The following is a 14,809-nucleotide window of genomic DNA, read 5'->3' as shown; positions in this document are numbered from 1 at the left end:
CTGGGATCAAGGTCTTAGGATTCTGCTCCAGGGTGTACTTACACATCATGGATTAAAACATCAGTGGACAAAATGTACAAATGATTTTGGCAGCAGGGACTAGAGGCCACTGAAGCATCCAGGAGAAAAAAGCATCCCTCTGAAGCCTGGTCCTAACCACAGCCTTCCAGCCTTTTCAAATGTGTTTAGCTCTTGCACTAAAGAACTTCACTAGCCTCCACAGTGCCGGAATGATTTCATAGAGTATTTTTTTAATCCCTTTTTCAAGTAAATGAACACAAAGACCTAAAGATAGGTTTTAAATTACTGTCTCTACCACACACAGTTGTGGAGGATGTGAAATCTCCTGGGAGTTTGATCTGTGTTAATTAAATCAGAAAAAAAAAAAAAATCTCCATAAGGTCTAAAGCATGCTTAATGAATTAGCATGGAGGCCCTGTTGAGCAAAAGCCTTTTAAACTCCCGTGAAACAAATCAACTCACATTTTATTATTATCCACTTAACAAATTTAATCTGTCACTTTATATCATGTGAAACCACAGCTTTTCATAAATGCTAATTAAAACCATTAAAAATGGAAATCTTCTAAGAGGCTTATGCAAAGTGTGAATATTGATGCAAAAAGATAGGTCTATTTGTCCTTATGAATGAAAGATAGTACTTCTGGTATAGCAAGCCGTACTTGAGAAAAATAATCTTCTGGGAGTAAGCATGGGTGTCTAAATAAATTTAAGACATAGAGGTGCTTCAGTAAGCACCTCTTAAAGGAAACTGCCATTGTCATGGGGTAACATCAATTTTAAGGAATGTCATTCTACTTGAACCACAAAAGAAATAATAATAATAAAACAAATTGAAATGAAAAATTAGTGCCTTCTGACTTGAATCCTTGGCATCCATACATATTGAAGCCAGTTTAGGGATCATTTTGACCTGACAAGTTATTAGTGTACAGGAATACAAAACAGCAGAACTGAATCTGGTAGAGCTCACGGAACACCAAATTGAGTAACACTGCCAGCAAGGCTTAGAATTCACATTAAGTACATCCTTTCCTTAGCAATTACTTTTACTCTGCCAATTTTTTTTGCCAACAACACATTGAGGAGCCCAAGCCCCAGTAGCCCAAGCCAAATACGGTAGTAATTACTACCAGATTTTCTTTAGTAGATTCTAAGCAGGATGACACTTTATTAGGAATAAGAAAAACTAAAAAATAAAAAAAAATTTAAAAAAAAAACAATCATAGTTTAAAAAACTACTTGAAGATTTAAAGAAGCGTTTAAATCCTTTTTTACTTTGCTCTTTCTTTGGTCTTTTACTGTTTGTCCTGTATGCATTGAGTCCTTTTTTATTTCTTTCCTAAAGATATCTTCAGATCAATTCATTTTCCAACACTTCAGCATACATCAAAAACAACACTGAAGCCTCCTCCTACAAAAGAACTGAAAAATACATCTGGAAGGGCCATCAGGAAATCCTTTCATTGATTCCCCAGATATACTCTGTGATAAACTATACCCATATAATTCCTTATGGCTGTTCATACAGTAACATTGATGGAAATTCCTTCACAGACAACAAGACTCTTCTCAGAAGCAGCATGTACAGATTCTGACATAAAAGCTGATACTGTTATCTGTTTAGTGTTATCTGCCACACCAGAAATCACTTCTATTTATGTTTATATTTATTTCATATTTATATTTAATTTCTATCTAGAAGTAAATATGCATAAGTATTTAACTATACATCTTTTATAAAATGTATTCATGAACTCTCTGTTTCTGTTTATAACATAAGATACTTTTGCATATTTAATTTCATTAGACAAATATATCTCATTATTAGAAATAGTATGTGCTTTTTAAGTGCTGCCTACTGAGTTTTTAATATGACTGCTTTATTATACTTTCAACCATTCCAGTTTTCAAGATGTGCAGACTTCCAAACAATGCTATTCAGCTCCAAACAACGTTTGCTGTCTAACAAGAACTTACAATATCACATGCCAACAATATTAAAGTAATTAGCTACGTTTACAAAAAGGGGCTAGCACCTGTTACTGGTAAATGCAATGGTATTTCATTCAATTGAGGAAATTCAAGACAGATCTGAGTCATTCTCACTCACATGATGTTCAAGTGCCTACACGCAAAAAAAAATAACATACACAACTTTTTACTCCTGAGACTTCATATCTCAAATGTCTTAGATTAATGATCTCACTTTGGTTTCAGTTTAGTTAACATAATACTCTGAAAATGAAATTTTGCAAAGATGGGATCATATCCTCAGATCTGTTTCAAGAGACATTAAGTTGGCTCAGCCATTCCAGCAAGGGATTTTTCCTAGGATTGCTACAGGTAAATATCTGCAATTGCAAAAAATGGCTCTTAATGAATCAGCCAACATTAAGGCAGGGAGGAGAAATGACAAAAAGTCACCTTTGTCGTGTCTCTCCGATTCCGTGTTAGAAAATCTTAAGACAATTGAGGAGACAGAAAAAAATCATGGCAGTAAACCAGATTTATTTAAAAGGGGAGAAAAATGAGTTGTTTCTGATAGGTCAGTAGCTGAATCCTCTCTTATTTTCAGCAGAAAAATAAGAAAAGAAAAACATTTTTTTGCCTTCCAGATTTATATATATATATATAAAAAACAATGTAACTGTGGTTAGAAGGAAAAACTGGTCAGATAAAAACATAGATGTTGACCTTAAGCACTCATGATAGAACAAAACTGTCATGGATTATTTAAATTACTATCAAGAGCTCAGATGGGGATATCTGATCACCAAAAGTCGTTTTAATTGGGTTACAGCATCCACAGCACTGAAAAAAAAGCAGCATTGATTTTTACATTTCAACATCAGTCAACGTTGGAAGGGATCTCAAGAGATCATCAGGCCCAATGTCTCATCTGACAGGGAGCCTAGGTAGGATTATCCAGCACATTGTCCAATCACATCTTGAAAACCACTTTTGGTAAGGAGGCACATGCGGTGTGTTCAGAACTTAGTGAATAGACTGAGAATTTAGATAACTATTCAACAATACATGTAAAAGTATAAAGAATAAAAAGACCATCATGTATTGTTAAAAAAGAGTATGACATGCAAGTGACAGCCTGAGGACTTTATCCACATTTATATCTTGGCAAACATTGGAAAGTGAAACCAAAATAAAATGGTAAGATTAAAATCTACTACATGTAAGATAAACTTGTTTTGTGTAAATGCTCATAGTTTATCACATAACTATTTTTACATGTCCATCAGGCAGCAGCTTTGCATTTAATAAATACTTTTTTCTGTATATATCAGTGCCAGATATTGTGTCTTTCACTTTTTTATCCTGTGCTTTTATTTTCTTATCATCAAGCAGCCTTAGTCACTAAGAACTTGACATCCTATTTTTTAACATGTGCTCAGATAAATAGAGAAAACTGAGAAACTTTCTGAGTTGGACAACAGAAGTTAGATGGAAAGGGTCACAAAGATCCTATGAGTCATTTGGATGTGACACAGAGATAATCTTATGGAAAAAGCTGCTGAGAAAAACTGTGGTCAAGGTACAAGAAATTAGTCTAGAGCAAGGGGGGTGAAAGGATATCATTTTAGAATTTAAATATATGAAACTAAGAGCATCTTTTAGATGTGGCAAATATATATATATATATTTTTATTTTTTATTTTTATTTTTTTTAACTGGCTTTTTAGCATCCATTTTTACCATAACATCTCCTCCTAACAAAAGGACAGGTAAGTATACACTCCTCCTTCACTCTTAGGCCATGAAGAGAAATTTCCTAATCACTGAGAGCAAGCCAAAAGAGAAAAAGAGGATTTGTGATACTTCTCACCCAAATCTACTTTCAGTAGGGAGCTAAGCATCCAGCATTGCATACGTATGTAGATATGTATGTGTATATTGTGCGCACAGGCACGTGCATTTTCTACATGTGGTTATGCTCCAGGCACTGTAGTCTGCATTACAGATGGGGCAACAATGAACAAGGAGTATACTTAGTGTACACACGTGCAGAACGAGCACATATAGTACAATCTCAGTGCACGCTGCCAAAGCCATGTCTATCTCCTTCATGGGAAGGCCAAGAAGCCTTTGGATACATCATAGACTTATCGTTTACATGCACCAACTCCTAGACTCACTAGTGAAGAAGGAACTGGAAGAAAAGCAATATGTTGAAAGAATATAGATCCCCCTTTTCTTATAACTAAAAATACGTAGTGACATTTGAAAGGAGGAAGTATGTTCCAAATATAGATGTGGGAGATTTCAGTATTGTCATTCTATGTTGCTAAAATTTTGATAGAACAACTGAACAATTGTTCCATATATACAAAACTATTACCAGCAACTGAGCACTTACAGGATGCTGCAGAATTTTTAGACTCTCAGGGCATGATTTTGATGCCTTTATTCATGCTTAATAGAGCTTTACTTCATGAGTAGCCCTTATGTCAGTGGTAGTGCTCAAGTGATGTGCACAAACATATTCTAATATTAGGCATTTTATTTTTTATAGTTTTATTTCTCTTTCATAATGTAAGTAAATATAAATACATCCTTAAATTATTGGAGTTTATTTTAGAATAATTTTTCTTTCAAGGATAAATGGACCAAAATAAGCACTGATATATATATAAGCATAGTAAAATAATAAAATTGTTACTTCAAATCTCACATCTCTCGTGAGAAGATAATGACTGCAGATGAATTGGGAAGCCAAGACCTTTCTACTAATTCTAATTATGAACAGGAAAAAAAAAAACTTGTTAACTGCATTGGAAAACATAATGAAAATGAAAGAAAAAAAAATAAATTAATGAGAGTAACTCGAGTATTTTGTGATAAATTATTTAAAAAATCAACTATTGTGTGAAACTCAGTTCTATAAACACCGTAACACACACACAGGCTTCTTGCCTCCTTCAGATTCATAGAATCTGAATGCCAGTAAAATGTCCAGGTTGCTTTTTTTCCCCCTTTTTTTAAACCCAAAGAATGAATGGAAAAACCAGGATGTGATTACCTCCTCGGTGTCAGAAATTTTAGAGAGCACACTGACATATTTTTTTCTCTCTCTTTCACCTAACTCCGATTTCCTTGGCTTGAGAATATTCTGACTGCCTGTCAAAGAGCTTTTGTGCTGCCTTGCACACAGGACAGCTATTCTAATTAGAAACTAAACTTCCGGACTTGTCACTGTGCCATTCCACAATTCTGACCAAAGCAAGCAATGATGTAGCAACTTTATGTCCAACGCCATTATACCTACATCTTGCAACTGAGAGACGAAAAGTAAGTGTTCTAGAGCCCATACGCATGTGAAACTATTTAGTTTACAACAGTTTCTACATTGTTTTATAAATCCCACACCAGATTTTAAAAGCGAAAACAAAACAACAAAAGTAACAAGTTTGCAATTAAGGCCAATAAACTTCTTTTGCCTCCACACACTGAGTTTTACATGGCTGGAAATCTTTCCAGCAGAAAAGCTCAGCTGCCACAACCTGGCTGTGCAATGAAACACCCTCTCCTGCAGCTCTTCCCTGTGTCCTCTCGCAGCACCTCCAGAACTGCACAGCTGGAGCACAGATGAGAAGCTGACTCACACTGGAGCATCAGCCAGCACTAACAACTGATGGGTGCTGCACTTGCACACACTGCTCCAACAGTGATTTTTGGCAGCATGCATCAAATAATATGACTCAGCCAAAAAGACAGACTTCTCTCTCAGCATCTCAGCTCTGTCCTTGTGAACTACAACAATACTACAATAAGGGTGGTGTTATTTAACACATAACAGTGAATTTCAAGGCATTTTCATAAAACAGGTAACACCCTGATCACTAATGTCACACTCCCCCTTAACATTCATGTTTTCTCATCTCGTTAACCTTTTGAACTACAATACAAAGCATTTCATGGCAACGAAAGCTATTTTCCTGTTCGTCCAACAAAATGACCCCCAGCCAGTTCAGACCATCTTGGGGCACTGCTGTAGTATAAAGGCATAAATATCTTAGTTCTCACAGCTAGCTGCAGTGAACTTAGGTTTCTCTCTCTCTCTTTTCTTTTTTTTTTCTTTTCTTTTTCCTAATGAGTAACAGATTTTAATCAGGAGTATCTGCTTTCTATTTCCTTAAGAAATATTCTGAAAAACGTTACCTTCAGTAATGCTGCAGGCACATGATTTGCTGTGTATTTTCTGTATTGGCTTTTCAGACACAGAGCATGTTCTCCTTCAGTTCTGTATAGTATTGTGTCCCTCTTCAGACAAGGTCATGCTATATAAACCAATGTCACTTCCTCTTTTTCACAGAAAACCTATTTCCCATTTATTAAACAGAAATCTTAAGCTGTTACCAATGTAAAAGCATAAATATTTTGGCTACGGTCACTCTCTCAGAGAAATTTCAGGATATTGCTTAAAAATAAAACAATAGGTGTTTCTACAATGCTGTTCTTCTATCACAGTCTTAGGGAGGAGGCCCTGAAAAGTAGCAGTGTTCAATATTGAGTATGATAAAAATTAAAATACACATTCAGACTAAGGAATACCAATAGTACTCAACACCAAACATTGAATGAAAAAGGGTAAAACTCACTGATGAACCTTTTCCTTGTAAAGACAACTACATTCAGGCAAAAAATAAAAATAAGAATAAAAATAATTGCTGTATATAAATATTTTAACATTGTCTTAAATTATGTGCATAATTCAACTCTTTATCCATTCAAAGTGTTCCAGTAAATCTGTGTACAGTTTGTGTTATATTTTACAGACCAAAATATTTTCTAGTACAATTGTGAGTATACTTAACAGGTGTTGTGATGTCTGAAATGAGACAGTAACATGTGGCATTTCACTGCTAACCACCCCAATACAAATAATATTCCCTGCTCTGAGAACAATTCTGAGTCCAATTTTATTTTAATTTCAGTTGTTGCTTAATTGTATATTTAAATTATTTTTTGTCTGACTTTGATGTTATTCTCATGGATTCACCTTTAGGGAAACTTTAAGAAACTTTGTGTGCCAAATCTCATTTCTTCATTAATATTACATTTACAATACATGAAAATTGCATTTCTGAGTGGAAAAAGTACTGTTCACTTCACAGAGATTTCTAAACCGTTTTTCTGAGCTCAAAGCAAAGTTATGATGCATACGTTTGTTTTTTGTGGGCATGTTCAATTTTTCTATACAAAATGTTATTCCAGACAGAATTTTCAGGGCTTTTATGCCTTTGTTTAGAATTTTAAGATGCCCTTTAACTAATTCAAGATGTTAGATGAATATTTTGGAAGTTCATGCAAGTATCAGGTACAGTTTGATCAGTGCTAATTAGTATCTGTGAGATACATCTGGCACATGAGAAAATTTCTGGATACACTATGCAAGAGTCTGCCGTGAGCAGGGAATTCAGCACTCTCTATGATTTTAGAGTCACTACTGCATGCTCACAAGAAGTATCTGCCCAGGAAACCCTCTGCTTAAGTGCTCCTATTGTTCTCTTAAACAAAGATCAACATTTATGTTTTGACATTTCTCACACTTACTGACATCTTGTAAATCCGAAGGCTGTAAGTACATAAGCACAGTGGTTAGCAGATTTGGTTTCTGAATGTTTTACAATAACAAGTTTGCCTACTAGTTTGCCTGAGTTTTGCCAACAATGTACAATAGGTCTGTATGCACACTGATGGTTTACAAAGTTTTGGCACTCTGGAGGAAAGAATCAGAATCATAGAATCACCAAGGTTGGAAAAGACCTAAAAGATCATCCAGTCCAACCGTTCACCTATTGCTAATAGCTCTTACTAAACAAAAAAAAAAAAGAGCAGCCCTTCTGCTGGCCATCCAGGCCCAGTCTGGTTATCCCAAATGTATCTGTGACCACTTGGGTTCCCTTCACCTCAGCTGAGGCCACGTTCCCATCTTAACATTAGACATAACAAAATCTGTCTGAAGGTGTGTTACCAACCCCCATTATGCCACTTTAGCTATTTTCCACCCACACTACCCTTCTCTGCACTCCTACAGTTTCATTATATTGCTTCACCTGAAATTCCCGGGTTAGATGCCCTGCTCCCCACCCACACACAAATGCTGTTCAGTCTGCCCTTCTGCTTGCAGAATCTTGTGAAGAACCTTTAAAGGAAAACATTCAGAATAAAAGTCTCCCTTTCCCATACTTCATGTTTGACTCCAAAGTCCTCGTGCCATGTGAGCTATCAAGGGAAGCTGAAAAGTAGTAATAGCAAACAGTGGAAATGCAGGTCACTGTTAATAATGCTGAATTTTCTTCTTCTTAGTAATTTCTGTAATTTCTTTGTTCTTTGTGTCCAATCCTTCATTCAACAACAAAAGAAAAATCTCCTGAGCCTATAGAGATGAACCCTTCAGCCTGTAACATTCCATACTCTGGTGTTATGGGTGCTTGCAGAGCATCCTCTAAGATCCAGAGGCTCTGACCCCTCTTCTTATACTCCAGAATAATTTGATTGAATCAACAGTCAAAATGAAGTAGAAAGAAGAAACATTACTGGCATTTTAGTTACTATCTATTTCATTATAGGAAGTATTTCTATGCTTCCCTACTCTGCTTAACTGGTTACTTCCTCTTTATTCAATATGACTAATTTATAAACCGATAAAAACCTAGTTCTTGTTAGAAACTCCCAGTAGGTGCTGTTGCAGCAAATGCTGGAGTTTAACTGCTGAGTCACTGTGTCATCTGATAGTACCAAAAACAACTTCTAAATTTACAAGTTTATGTCAAAATTAAAACAAGATCACAAGATGATAGTAAAATTCCTTGTTCTGGGTTCCCATTGTCAGATAAGGATCATAAAATCTTAGGATTAAGGAAAGCTGCTGCAGTTCTTTATAATGGAGCAGCATGTTCAGCCCAATGGAGAGCATGAGATTTCTACCCAGCACTCAGCAGGAATGCATATCACTATCCCCCATGAAGAGTTCTTATTCTAGTCCTATACTAGCCCTAACCTTACAAAGAAGAAGCCTTCTATTCTTCATATTCCTCAACTGACAAATCTTCTATGTAAAGAATTATCAAAGGTTATGCAATATTTTATAACACTGCTTTTATTAGAGCTCTGTGGAGAGAAACATTAATTTATTTAAAAATCTAAAGCAAATGCATAACAGTGACAGAAAATAGGAAGACGGAAACAAATAAAATAAAGTGAGATAAAATAAATAGAATATATTTGCCAAAGTAAGGAGATAACCAAGGTACTTATGGCCTCTATCTCCCACAAAATAGCTGTAAGAACATAGAAACTCAGTACTGATGCTTCCGGATGGGTACTGCCAAAGCTGCATCCTCAGGAAGATGTATGGAATGTAACCTAGCATAGGCTTTCACCCAGTTCACCTACTGATTCTCTAGTCAGGGAATAAAAAGATGCAGAAATATAACCTGCAACACTTAGGCATTGGCAGTAGTACATAGCAATCCCCAGTGGCTAAATGCCTGCCTTATGCAGATTCATTGTCACATTTTTGCAGCAATGAAATTAGTCCAATGCCCATTATAAGTAGATCAGTCTCATAAATGCTTCCTATTAAAATGTATGGCTATGTATACTTCCTCCTATACAAGATCTCCGTTGGATGCATGCTATCCAAACACACAAGTTATATAAACCTAGAAAAGAAGGAACCATGCTCTATGGGAAGAATTACTCACTGTTTATTGAGGCAATTCTATCTTTGGTCTTATATAAATAAGGATTTTTTTCATGAAAAAGTATAAATTACGCCACAATCAAAAAGTTATTTTTTTCTTTGTGGTAAATAGCTACAGCTCACTCTATAACAGGAAGCATAATTACTCCTTAAAGGTCAAAAGGAAAGACTGTTGGAATTAGTTATTCTGAGACATGCTGTGTTATTCTGGCTTGTAATTGTATTCATCAGGCTTATCATATGACAAGCCTACTTTCAAATTCCCAAAGAATTCATGAAATTCATGCAATTGAACTATAGTTGCATCCCTCCCCAATGCAAATAGCAGGATCCAGCCTGGACTTCTGGATTCAAAGAGCATTTTAGGAATTGGAAGAGATTTCAGAACAAACCACTGCTGCAGTTCACATTAGTCCAGGAGAGCACAACCAGCTTCCATTTCTAAATCCCAGTCAGCCACTAGAGGGAACACTCGCATACTGGAATTATTAACGTGGGAAAATCAAATGTTTGCATGTTCTTGTTTGCTTAAACCGTTTTTAGAATTATTTTGTCAAAATTCTCACCCACACAGTGTTTATGAGATGTGTACTACTCAGCCACTGCAGGAGAGAAAGTAGAATACTAAAGTTTAAGTGAAAGTTACACGTTGGGAATTACTGGTTGTCTGAAGCTCAGTATTTGAAACCCCATTCCTCTATTTTCTTTCAGATCTGCAAAAAAAGTCTGTGTCACAGATCTGTTTGAAAATAAATCTGAGAACTTTTCAACAAAAATAATCTAACATTAACTGCTGACTCACTGAAGAATCCCCTTTTGCAGAAATGAAAAAGGTATTTGATTTCAGTAAGTTCCCAATTTCAACTTCCATGAATCTCCAGGCAGAGGAAAAGTGTGAATTACAATAAAGGAGAAGCAGTTCTGCACTCCTTTCCATCTTTCTTATGCTAAAGGTGAGAGATACATCCAAGAAGCTATCAGACAATACAGTTAGTCTGTTCTTCAGAAGCTGTTTCAGTTTGCATGAACAATTGTGCATGCTGACAGAAGCAGGGTTTCTTTCCCTTATGAGGTGAATGTACTACATAAAGGCATATGTACCATTTTTAAACCTCTTGCTCTGAAAACTAACCAAAGTATCTGGTTTTATTCTAAGGCAAAATGGAACTTTTTAATGCAAGAAATTACCATATAATGTAAAATCTTTGCCCCATTCACATCCACTGTTCCTCACAGATGTCTCAAACAACACCATGTAATTATTTTTAATCTTCTCAGAAGTATGCCTATAGAAATACAAGAATTAGGCAACTGTAGACATTCTGCCTGTAGCTGATCTTTCTCTCCTTTAACTTAAGAAGTGCAGTGTTTTAAGTCTCAGGTTGTCTGGCTTACAGTTCCAGCTGGACAGCTCACTGACTGAGATGCTAAAAGGTAAGGAAATCTACTGCTATTTGAGGATTTGCTTCTAAGTTGCAAAAAGTTTTACACAGCAAGATCAGTATCTTCCATAGACATGGAACAAATCCCTTCAGAGATTAATAGCATGCAGAGTGTTAAATGTCTGTTATGCTGTTAAATGTTGTTGATGGAGTTTTATGAATACTAATTTAAGGTCTTAAAAAAATTTCCATGAAATAATTAATAAATAATATGGTAATCAAAAAATACAGATAAGATGCAATTAAGAAAATATAGCTATGTGTTCTGAGGAATTAATATTTAACAAGAGTTTTTACATGTAAAGGACCAAATGAGGCAGTTAAATAATGGGGAAAAAAAAAAAAAAAAAAGAGAGAGACAAGGTATTTTTGAAAATTAAAATGCAATAAAAATAAAAACAGAAATAGGGATGGGTGAGGATCCACAGGATCATCTGTATATCAAGGAAAATACTATTTTACGATTAGTTTCAAGAACCATTCATAGTAAGAGTTTGTAGGAGAAAAATACTTCACAAACCCATGAGGTGGCAGCAAATTCCTTCTTAGCAGGAGCTGAGAATTGATGCTAACCAATTTTTCTTTTGCACAAAGTTGTTTTCTCAGAACCTTCAGTAGCTTCCCTCCATTGTCCAATTGACTCAAAAAGTTTTTATGTACTGACAGCATATAAATTTGTCTAGATAATAAATATTATTCCTTATATCAGATGCTTTAATAAAGGCCAAATGTCATTTACACAGATCCTCAGGAAGAAAAAAGTATATCTCATGCACTGAAAGGACAAAACGTATCACACTATGAGCTGACTGGTAACTTCTTTTCATTACCAATCAGCTGATCTGGCTTTTGAATGAGCAAAACAAACAACATGGCTTATTCAGATGTGCAGTGTGATAAAATCCCCTTCTAGTAATGCTGCTGGGCTTCTAGATCAGTAACATTAATACTAAGTTTCAATAGAATGAACATACTAGCAAAAAGCATGAAAAAATGTTATTTTTCATAGTCACATTGATTGCTAAGAAATTGCTCCATCTGTGCACTAGAGACATTCACAATCAGAAAAGAAGAAGCTATAATGTACATAAAACATAACCAGTGGTTCTACAATGTTGGTACCGCAATATATTATCTGTGGTGATGACAAGTCTGTAATAGTTCGATCTACAAGTCCTGTCATTTTAAACGTGCCTGATGCTGGAAACAAGTTACTGCAGACTTGGGTTTCCCCAGATATATGTAATCTTTCTGCACCAAAAACATGTCCAGGCAAAGTAAGAGGTACTGTACATCCATCAAAGACGTCAAGGCACTCTGATCAGGCAGAAATCCCAGATAAGGCTAATCTGCAAGTGCATCTCTGGAACATGTACATTTAACCCAGCATTTTGCAAAAGGTTTGATTCACTGAATCTATATTTCACAGATTTCTACAAATGCAGAACATACCATGCCTGTTGAATCTATGGAAAAGCTAGATTGTGGGACCCATTGTACAAAATGTCACATTAATAAAAACAAACAAATAAAAAAGTTACAGTTAAGCACACATAGTGATCATTTTAATTGAATTCATAGCATAGACACATGTCTAAGTACATTACTGGAGTATGTATATAGCTGCTCTTGCTTACTCTCTCAGCTAATTTCATAAAATCATAGAATCATAGAACATCTTAGGTTGAAAGGGATCTTAAAGATGATGTATTTTCAATCCTCTGACATGCCCAGGGCCCCTGCCCAACCTGGTCAGGAATGTCTCCAGGGATGGGGCATTTGCAACCTGTTCTAGCACCTCACTACCCTCTGAGTATTAAATTACTTCCTAACATTTAACCTAAATCTCTTTTAGTTTAAAGCCATTCCCCCTTGTCCTGTCACTGTTGGACTGTGTAAAAAGTTGGCCCTCTCTTGCTTGTAAGCTCCTTTCAAGTACTGGAAGGCTGCAGTGGTCTCGCAGAGCCTTCTCCAAGATAAGCAAGCCCAACTCCCTCTATCTTTTTCACAGGAGAGGTGCTCCAGACCTTTGATCATCTCTCCTCTCCACTCACCCTAACAGTTTCACATCTGTCCTGTACTGTGGGCCCCCTGCTTGGACGTACTATTACAGATGCAGCCTCAAGAGGGCAGTCCACTTTTGATGCAGATCAGGACATTGTTGGCTTCCCGGACAGCAAGCACCCTCTGCTGGCTCATGTCCAGCTTTTCATCCATCAAGACCCTCAAGTCCTTCTTTGCAAGGCTGCTCTCCATGAGTTTTTTCTCCCAGTCTGTACTCATATCTGGGATTGCTTCGACCCAAATACAGCACCTTGCATTTGACCTTGTTAAACCTCATTTGATTCTCATGCACTTACTTTCTGAGTTTGCCCAGGTCCCTCTGGATGGCATCCCTCTTCTCTACTGTGTCAACTACATCACTCAGCTTGGTGACATCAACAGAGGGTACACCCAGTCCCGCTGACTGTGTAATAAAGATGTGGAAGGTCAGCAGTTCCAAGGTAGACCCCTTAGTGACACTTCTTGTGACCAGCCTCCACCTGGACACAGAGTCGTTGACAACCCTCAGTTTTCAAACACAGATGCACAGATGCCTTTTATTGTCTTTATCTCAGCCCAAAATTTTACAAATCAAGCTATGCCATAACTTTTCAGCTTGTGAAATATAGCAAGAAGGATGATGTACATTTTGGAATTCTTGGCCCATCATCAAACTGAGGAAATGAGCAACTTGAAAAAATGTGCAATGGGAAGGCAGCCTCCTTTGGATTCTGAACTGGATCTAAACTACACCACACTGTCTTATGCTCTGAGGAAGTAACAGCTACAAACATAACAAATGTCACATTTTCCTTGACTGTGAAGGAGGGAGTGGGGTTGAATGTGTTGCTTCCTAACTTCCTTGCAGGTGTTTCCTTTAGGCCTCTCCTAGTTTAGTTATTACACAGCCCAGAAGGCACCTTTTTCCCTATTCCTGCTTCCACAGACAATCAGCAAGTGTTGTGTTTTGTAAGCTGAGACTAAAGATGTCAGTGGGAACTATATTGATATAGAAATACCCCATCAAGACATTCACCTGACCTTCAAATTTTACATTCATTTATCTGCATTTCATGTAGTGCTATAAACCATCTGTTTTTACCCTCTCCTGATTCCATAAAATCATATAATACTTTTCCATGATAAATTTACCAGTATTAACGACTATACATTACTTTAAATCAAGAGAAGGGAGAAAAAAAAAAAGTAAGTCTAACATCTGCTCATTAAATGAATATGATATCTCATATGATCTAAAGTTGTCTGAAAATTGAGCTGTTTTTGTCAAGAAGATTTATCAGCAGAGCTTTCACTTGGAAGAACTGTGACCTTTAGTTCATACTGTACTTTCTTTTTGGACTTCATTCAAGAGCTAAACTAACTTTACCTCTTGGGGCAAGGCAAAATGAGTAGTAAAATGTCTTCTCTGTGTAACAAAGAGTCATTCTTCAGGCAGTTGGGATACATGCCTGCTCTAACACAGGCATATTTTGGGAACGTTTAATGAAACCATAAATAATACAGTGGTCTAATTCTGAAATGTTTTATATAACCAGCACACAAATATTTATGCACT

At 36.3% G+C, this 14,809-nt stretch overlaps 1 long non-coding RNA gene across 2 annotated transcripts in view; it reads right to left on the bottom strand.

Moving 5' to 3' along the window:
* The window catches only part of LOC107308961 (uncharacterized), a 28,382-nt gene extending 14,764 nt beyond the window's left edge, over positions 1-13,618 (bottom strand). Inside the window, exon 1 of one of the 2 annotated variants that reach the window (XR_004307037.2) lies at positions 13,551-13,618. This is a non-coding gene — a long non-coding RNA (uncharacterized LOC107308961). The remainder of the gene's footprint in view (positions 1-13,550) is intronic. The other variant, XR_014939709.1, reaches the window with a different exon arrangement.
* Positions 13,619-14,809: the final 1,191 nt, after the last annotated feature.

This window comes from Coturnix japonica, chromosome 1, assembly GCF_054131305.1.
Source record: "Coturnix japonica strain WE chromosome 1, WE-NBRP24, whole genome shotgun sequence".
NCBI classification, from domain to species: Eukaryota; Metazoa; Chordata; class Aves; order Galliformes; family Phasianidae; genus Coturnix; species Coturnix japonica.
This window is presented reverse-complemented; position numbering and strand designations above follow the sequence as displayed.